This window comes from Parasteatoda tepidariorum, chromosome 5 (genome assembly GCF_982258835.1).
Source record: "Parasteatoda tepidariorum strain Cologne lab strain chromosome 5, Ptep-v5.0, whole genome shotgun sequence".
Lineage (NCBI taxonomy): Eukaryota > Metazoa > Arthropoda > Arachnida > Araneae > Theridiidae > Parasteatoda > Parasteatoda tepidariorum.
The window spans coordinates 31,176,967-31,185,844 of record NC_141759.1 but is presented as its reverse complement, the minus strand read 5'-3'; the positions used below and the strand labels follow the sequence as shown (position 1 = coordinate 31,185,844).

The window sequence follows — 8,878 nt, the reverse complement described above, 5'->3', positions numbered from 1 at the left end:
TAAGTAGCAGTAGCAGCAAAAATTTAATGCAGGCTTTAATTTTGGCTTGCAGTATTTTATATCCAGAAGAGAAGTATACAGAGATTCATACATTTAAAAAGCATCCTAAATAATAAAATAACTATAGCACCCAACGTGGGGCTCGAACCCTCAACCCCGAGATTAAAAGTCTCGTGCTCTACCGAATGAGCTAGCCGGGCTTCAAGCGTGAACAAAAAATAAATTCACATAAAAAAAGTACAATGTTTAGTTGCACAAACATAAAAAATAATTTAGATGATTAAATATTGCTGAAAAATGGCTAGAGATTAAGTAGCAGTAGCAGCAAAAATTTAATGCAGTTATTAATTTAGGCTTGTAGTATTTTATATCCAGAAGAGAAGTATACAGAGATTCATAGATTTAAAAAGCATCCTAAATAATAAAAAAACTATAGCGCCCAACGTGGGGCTGGAACCACGACCCCGAGATTAAGAGTCTCATGCTCTACCGACTGAGCTAGCCGGGCTTCAAGCTTGAACAAAAAATAAATTCAGATAAGAAAAGTACAATGTATAGTTCCACAAGCATAAAAAATAATTTAGATGATTAAATATTGTTGAAAAATGGCTAAAGATTAAGTAGCAGTAGCTGCAAAAATTTAATGCAGTCTTTAATTTAGGCTTGTAGTATTTTATGTCCAGAAGAGAAGTATACAGAGATTCATATATTTAAAATGCATCCCAAATAATAAAAAAAAAATTAGCGCCCAACGTGGGGCTCGAGCCACGACCCCGAGATTACGAGTCTCATGCTCTACCGACTGAGCTAGCCGGGCTTCAAGCTTGAACAAAAAATAAATTCACATAAGAAAAGTACAATGTATATTTCCACAAGCATAAAAAATAATTTAGATGATTAAATATTGTTGAAAAATGGCTAGATATTAAGTAGCAGTAGCAGCAAAAATTTAATGCAGTCTTTAATTTAGGCTTGTAGTATTTTATATCCAGAAGAGAAGTATACAGAGATTCATATATTTAAAAAGCATCCTAAATAATAAAAAAAACTATAGCGCCCAAAGTGGGGCTCGAACCCACGACCAAGAGATTAAGAGTCTCGTGCTCGACCGACTGAGCTAGCCGGGCTTCAAGCGTGAACAAAAATTAAATTCACATAAAAAAAGTACAATGTTTAGTTCCACAAACATAAGAAATAATTTAGATGATTAAATATTGTTGTAAAATGGCTAGAGATTAAGTAGCAGTAGCAGCAAAAATTTAATGCAGTCTTTAATTTAGGCTTGCAGTATTTTATATCCAGAAGAGAAGTATACAGAGATTCATACATTTAAAAAGCATCCTAAATAATAAAATAACTATAGCACCCAACGTGGGGCTCGAACCCTCAACCCCGAGATAAAGAGTCTCGTGCTCTACCGAATGAGCTAGCCGGGCTTCAAGCGTGAACAAAAAATAAATTCACATAAAAAAAGTACAATGTTTAGTTCCACAAACATAAAAAATAATTTAGATGATTAAATATTCCTGAAAAATGGCTAGAGATTAAGTAGAAGTAGCAGCAAAAATTTAATGCAGTTATTAATTTAGGCTTGTAGTATTTTATATCCAGAAGAGAAGTATACAGAGATTCATAGATTTAAAAAGCATCCTAAATAATAAAAAAACTATAGCGCCCAACGTGGGGCTCGAACCACGACCCCGAGATTAAGAGTCTTCTGCTCTACCGACTGAGCTAGCCGGGCTTCAAGCTTGAACAAAAAATAAATTCAGATAAGAAAAGTACAATGTATAGTTCCACAAGCATAAAAAATAATTTAGATGATTAAATATTGTTGAAAAATGGCTAGATATTAAGTAGCAGTAGCAGCAAAAATTTAATGCAGTCTTTAATTTAGGCTTGTAGTATTTTATATCCAGAAGAGAAGTATACAGAGATTCATATATTTAAAAAGCATCCTAAATAATAAAAAAAACTATAGCGCCCAAAGTGGGGCTCGAACCCACGACCAAGAGATTAAGAGTCTCGTGCTCTACCGACTGAGCTAGCCGGGCTTCAAGCGTGAACAAAAATTAAATTCACATAAAAAAAGTACAATGTTTAGTTCCACAAACATAAGAAATAATTTAGATGATTAAATATTGTTGTAAAATGGCTAGAGATTAAGTAGCAGTAGCAGCAAAAATTTAATGCAGTCTTTAATTTAGGCTTGTAGAACTTTATATCCTGAAGAGAAGTATACAGAGATTCATATATTTAAAAAGCATCCTAAATAATAAGAAAACTATAGCGCCCAACGAGGGGCTCGAACCCACGACCCCGAGATTAAGAGTCTCGTGCTCTACCGACAGAGCTAGCCGGGCTTCATGCGTGAACAAAAATAAATTCACATAAAAAAAGTACAATGTTTAGTTCCACAAACATAAAAAATAATTTAGATGATTAAATATTGTTGAAAAATGGCTAGAGATTAAGTAGCAGTAGCAGCAAAAATTTAATGCAGTCTTTAATTTAGGCTTGTAGTATTTTATATCCAGAAGAGAAGTATACAGAGATTCATATATTTAAAAAGCATCCTAAATGATAAAAAAACTACAGCGCCCAACGTGGGGCTCGAGCCTACGACCCCGAGATTAAGAGTCTCGTGCTCTACCGGTTGAGCTAGCCGGGCTTCAAGCGTGAACAAAAAATAAAATCTCATAAAAAAAGTAACATGTTTAGTTCCACAAACATAAAAAATAATTTAGATGATTAAATATTGTTGAAAAATGGCTAAAGATTAAGTAGCAGTAGCAGCAAAAATTTAATGCAGTCTTTAATTTAGGCTTGTAGTATTTTATATCCAGAAGAGAAGTATACAGAGATTCATATATTTAAAATGCATCCCAAATAATAAAAAAACTATAGCGCCCAACGTGGGGCTCGAGCCACGACCCCGCGAATAAGAGTCTCATGCTCTACCGACTGAGCTAGCCGGGCTTCAAGCTTGAACAAAAAATAAATTCACATAAGAAAAGTACAATGTATATTTCCACAAGCATAAAAAATAATTTAGATGATTAAATATTGTTGAAAAATGGCTAGATATTAAGTAGCAGTAGCAGCAAAAATTTAATGCAGTCTTTAATTTAGGCTTGTAGTATTTTATATCCAGAAGAGAAGTATACAGAGATTCATATATTTAAAAAGCATCCTAAATAATAAAAAAAACTATAGCGCCCAAAGTGGGGCTCGAACCCACGACCAAGAGATTAAGAGTCTCGTGCTCTACCGACTGAGCTAGCCGGGCTTCAAGCGTGAACAAAAATTAAATTCTCATAAAAAAAGTACAATGTTTAGTTCCACAAACATAAAAAATAATTTAGATGATTAAATATTGTTGAAAAATGGCTAGAGATTAAGTAGCAGTAGCAGCAAAAATTTAATGCAGTCTTTAATTTAGGCTTGTAGTATTTTATATCCAGAAGAGAAGTATACAGAGATTCATATATTTAAAAAGCATCCTAAATAATAAAAAAACTATAGCACCCAACGTGGGGCTCGAACCCACGACCCCGAGATTAAGAGTCTCGTGCTCTACCGACTGAGCTAGCCGGGCGTCAAGCGTGAACAAAAAATAAATTCACATAAAAAAAGTACAATGTTTAGTTCCACAAACATAAAAAATAATTTAGATGATTAAATATTGTTGAAAAATGGCTAGAGATTAAGTAGCAGTAGCAGCAAAAATTTAATGCAGTCTTTAATTTAGGCTTGTAGAACTTTATATCCTGAAGAGAAGTATACAGAGATTCATATATTCAAAAATCATCCTAAATAATAAAAAAACTATAGCGCCAAACGAGGGGCTCGAACCCACGACCCCGAGATTAAGAGTCTCGTGCTCTACCGACAGAGCTAGCCGGGCTTCAAGCGTGAACAAAAAATAAATTCACATAAAAAAAGTACAATGTTTAGTTCCACAAACATAAAAAATAATTTAGATGATTAAATATTGTTGAAAAATGGCTAGAGATTAAGTAGCAGTAGCAGCAAAAATTTAATGCAGTCTTTAATTTAGGCTTGTAGTATTTTATATCCAGAAGAGAAGTATACAGAGATTCATATATTTAAAAAGCATCCTAAATGATAAAAAAACTATAGCGCCCAACGTGGGGCTCGAGCCTACGACCCCGAGATTAAGAGTCTCGTGCTCTACCGACTGAGCTAGCCGGGCTTCAAGCGGGAACAAAAAATAAATTCACATAAAAAAATGTACAATGTTTAGTTCCACAAACATAAAAAATAATTTAGATGATTAAATATTGTTGAAAAATGTCTAGAGATTAAGTAGCAGTAGCAGCAAAAATTTAATGCAGGCTTTAATTTTGGCTTGCAGTATTTTATATCCAGAAGAGAAGTATACAGAGATTCATACATTTAAAAAGCATCCTAAATAATAAAATAACTATAGCACCCAACGTGGGGCTCGAACCCTCAACCCCGAGATTAAAAGTTTCGTGCTCTACCGCATGAGCTAGCCGGGCTTCAAGCGTGAACAAAAAATAAATTCACATAAAAAAAGTACAATGTTTAGTTCCACAAACATAAAAAAGAATTTAGATGATTAAATATTGCTGAAAAATGGCTAGAGATTAAGTAGCAGTAGCAGCAAAAATTTAATGCAGTTATTAATTTAGGCTTGTAGTATTTTATATCCAGAAGAGAAGTATACAGAGATTCATAGATTTAAAAAGCATCCTAGATAATAAAAAAACTATAGCGCCCAACGTGGGGCTGGAACCACGACCCCGAGATTAAGAGTCTCATGCTCTACCGACTGAGCTAGCCGGGCTTCAAGCTTGAACAAAAAATAAATTCAGATAAGAAAAGTACAATGTATAGTTCCACAAGCATAAAAAATAATTTAGATGATTAAATATTGTTGAAAAATGGCTAAAGATTAAGTAGCAGTAGCTGCAAAAATTTAATGCAGTCTTTAATTTAGGCTTGTAGTATTTTATATCCAGAAGAGAAGTATACAGAGATTCATATATTTAAAATGCATCCCAAATAATAAAAAAAAAATTAGCGCCCAACGTGGGGCTCGAGCCACGACCCCGAGATTACGAGTCTCATGCTCTACCGACTGAGCTAGAAGGGCTTCAAGCTTGAACAAAAAATAAATTCACATAAGAAAAGTACAATGTATATTTCCACAAGCATAAAAAATAATTTAGATGATTAAATATTGTTGAAAAATGGCTAGATATTAAGTAGCAGTAGCAGCAAAAATTTAATGCAGTCTTTAATTTAGGCTTGTAGTATTTTATATCCAGAAGAGAAGTATACAGAGATTCATATATTTAAAAAGCATCCTAAATAATAAAAAAAACTATAGCGCCCAAAGTGGGGCTCGAACCCACGACCAAGAGATTAAGAGTCTCGTGCTCGACCGACTGAGCTAGCCGGAGTTCAAGCGTGAACAAAAATTAAATTCTCATAAAAAAAGTACAATGTTTAGTTCCACAAACATAAAAAATAATTTAGATGATTAAATATTGTTGAAAAATGGCTAGAGATTAAGTAGCAGTAGCAGCAAAAATTTAATGCAGTCTTTAATTTAGGCTTGTAGTATTTTATATCCAGAAGAGAAGTATACAGAGATTCATATATTTAAAAAGCATCCTAAATAATAAAAAAACTATAGCACCCAACGTGGGGCTCGAACCCACGACCCCGAGATTAAGAGTCTCGTGCTCTACCGACTGAGCTAGCCGGGCGTCAAGCGTGAACAAAAAATAAATTCACATAAAAAAAGTACAATGTTTAGTTCCACAAACATAAAAAATAATTTAGATGATTAAATATTGTTGAAAAATGGCTAGAGATTAAGTAGCAGTAGCAGCAAAAATTTAATGCAGTCTTTAATTTAGGCTTGTAGTATTTTATATCCAGAAGAGAAGTATACAGAGATTCATATATTTAAAAAGCATCCTAAATAATAAAAAAACTATAGCACCCAACGTGGGGCTCGAACCCACGACCCCGAGATTAAGAGTCTCGTGCTCTACCGACTGAGCTAGCCGGGCGTCAAGCGTGAACAAAAAATAAATTCACATAAAAAAAGTACAATGTTTAGTTCCACAAACATAAAAAATAATTTAGATGATTAAATATTGTTGAAAAATGGCTAGAGATTAAGTAGCAGTAGCAGCAAAAATTTAATGCAGTCTTTAATTTAGGCTTGTAGAACTTTATATCCTGAAGAGAAGTATACAGAGATTCATATATTCAAAAATCATCCTAAATAATAAAAAAACTATAGCGCCAAACGAGGGGCTCGAACCCACGACCCCGAGATTAAGAGTCTCGTGCTCTACCGACAGAGCTAGCCGGGCTTCAAGCGTGAACAAAAAATAAATTCACATAAAAAAAGTACAATGTTTAGTTCCACAAACATAAAAAATAATTTAGATGATTAAATATTGTTGAAAAATGGCTAGAGATTAAGTAGCAGTAGCAGCAAAAATTTAATGCAGTCTTTAATTTAGGCTTGTAGTATTTTATATCCAGAAGAGAAGTATACAGAGATTCATATATTTAAAAAGCATCCTAAATGATAAAAAAACTATAGCGCCCAACGTGGGGCTCGAGCCTACGACCCCGAGATTAAGAGTCTCGTGCTCTACCGACTGAGCTAGCCGGGCTTCAAGCGGGAACAAAAAATAAATTCACATAAAAAAAGTACAATGTTTAGTTCCACAAACATAAAAAATAATTTAGATGATTAAATATTGTTGAAAAATGTCTAGAGATTAAGTAGCAGTAGCAGCAAAAATTTAATGCAGGCTTTAATTTTGGCTTGCAGTATTTTATATCCAGAAGAGAAGTATACAGAGATTCATACATTTAAAAAGCATCCTAAATAATAAAATAACTATAGCACCCAACGTGGGGCTCGAACCCTCAACCCCGAGATTAAAAGTTTCGTGCTCTACCGCATGAGCTAGCCGGGCTTCAAGCGTGAACAAAAAATAAATTCACATAAAAAAAGTACAATGTTTAGTTCCACAAACATAAAAAATAATTTAGATGATTAAATATTGCTGAAAAATGGCTAGAGATTAAGTAGCAGTAGCAGCAAAAATTTAATGCAGTTATTAATTTAGGCTTGTAGTATTTTATATCCAGAAGAGAAGTATACAGAGATTCATAGATTTAAAAAGCATCCTAGATAATAAAAAAACTATAGCGCCCAACGTGGGGCTGGAACCACGACCCCGAGATTAAGAGTCTCATGCTCTACCGACTGAGCTAGCCGGGCTTCAAGCTTGAACAAAAAATAAATTCAGATAAGAAAAGTACAATGTATAGTTCCACAAGCATAAAAAATAATTTAGATGATTAAATATTGTTGAAAAATGGCTAAAGATTAAGTAGCAGTAGCTGCAAAAATTTAATGCAGTCTTTAATTTAGGCTTGTAGTATTTTATATCCAGAAGAGAAGTATACAGAGATTCATATATTTAAAATGCATCCCAAATAATAAAAAAAAAATTAGCGCCCAACGTGGGGCTCGAGCCACGACCCCGAGATTACGAGTCTCATGCTCTACCGACTGAGCTAGAAGGGCTTCAAGCTTGAACAAAAAATAAATTCACATAAGAAAAGTACAATGTATATTTCCACAAGCATAAAAAATAATTTAGATGATTAAATATTGTTGAAAAATGGCTAGATATTAAGTAGCAGTAGCAGCAAAAATTTAATGCAGTCTTTAATTTAGGCTTGTAGTATTTTATATCCAGAAGAGAAGTATACAGAGATTCATATATTTAAAAAGCATCCTAAATAATAAAAAAAACTATAGCGCCCAAAGTGGGGCTCGAACCCACGACCAAGAGATTAAGAGTCTCGTGCTCGACCGACTGAGCTAGCCGGGGTTCAAGCGTGAACAAAAATTAAATTCTCATAAAAAAAGTACAATGTTTAGTTCCACAAACATAAAAAATAATTTAGATGATTAAATATTGTTGAAAAATGGCTAGAGATTAAGTAGCAGTAGCAGCAAAAATTTAATGCAGTCTTTAATTTAGGCTTGTAGTATTTTATATCCAGAAGAGAAGTATACAGAGATTCATATATTTAAAAAGCATCCTAAATAATAAAAAAACTATAGCACCCAACGTGGGGCTCGAACCCACGACCCCGAGATTAAGAGTCTCGTGCTCTACCGACTGAGCTAGCCGGGCGTCAAGCGTGAACAAAAAATAAATTCACATAAAAAAAGTACAATGTTTAGTTCCACAAACATAAAAAATAATTTAGATGATTAAATATTGTTGAAAAATGGCTAGAGATTAAGTAGCAGTAGCAGCAAAAATTTAATGCAGTCTTTAATTTAGGCTTGTAGAACTTTATATCCTGAAGAGAAGTATACAGAGATTCATATATTTAAAAAGCATCCTAAATAATAAAAAAACTATAGCGCCCAACGAGGGGCTCGAACCCACGACCCCGAGATTAAGAGTGTCGTGCTCTACCGACAGAGCTAGCCGGGCTTCAAGCGTGAACAAAAAATAAATTCACATAAAAAAAGTACAATGTTTAGTTCCACAAACATAAAAAATAATTTAGATGATTAAATATTGTTGAAAAATGGCTAGAGATTAAGTAGCAGTAGCAGCAAAAATTTAATGCAGTCTTTAATTTAGGCTTGTAGTATTTTATATCCAGAAGAGAAGTATACAGAGTTTCATATATTTAAAAAGCATCCTAAATGATAAAAAAACTATAGCGCCCAACGTGGGGCTCGAGCCTACGACCCCGAGATTAAGAGTCTCGTGCTCTACCGACTGAGCTAGCCGGGATTCAAGCGGGAACAAAAAATAAATTC

The 8,878-nt window shown here is 33.9% G+C and overlaps 3 non-coding genes across 3 annotated transcripts; all 3 read right to left on the bottom strand.

Moving 5' to 3' along the window:
• Positions 1-745: 745 nt before the first annotated feature.
• TRNAT-CGU (transfer RNA threonine (anticodon CGU)) lies at positions 746-817 on the bottom strand. The gene has a single exon. It is a non-coding gene; the product is annotated as a tRNA-Thr (tRNA).
• Positions 818-5,071: 4,254 nt separating this feature from the next.
• TRNAT-CGU (transfer RNA threonine (anticodon CGU)) lies at positions 5,072-5,143 on the bottom strand. Its single transcript has one exon. It is a non-coding gene; the product is annotated as a tRNA-Thr (tRNA).
• Positions 5,144-7,543: 2,400 nt separating this feature from the next.
• On the bottom strand, positions 7,544-7,615 carry TRNAT-CGU (transfer RNA threonine (anticodon CGU)). Its single transcript has one exon. It is a non-coding gene; the product is annotated as a tRNA-Thr (tRNA).
• Between the last annotated feature and the right edge of the window lie 1,263 nt (positions 7,616-8,878).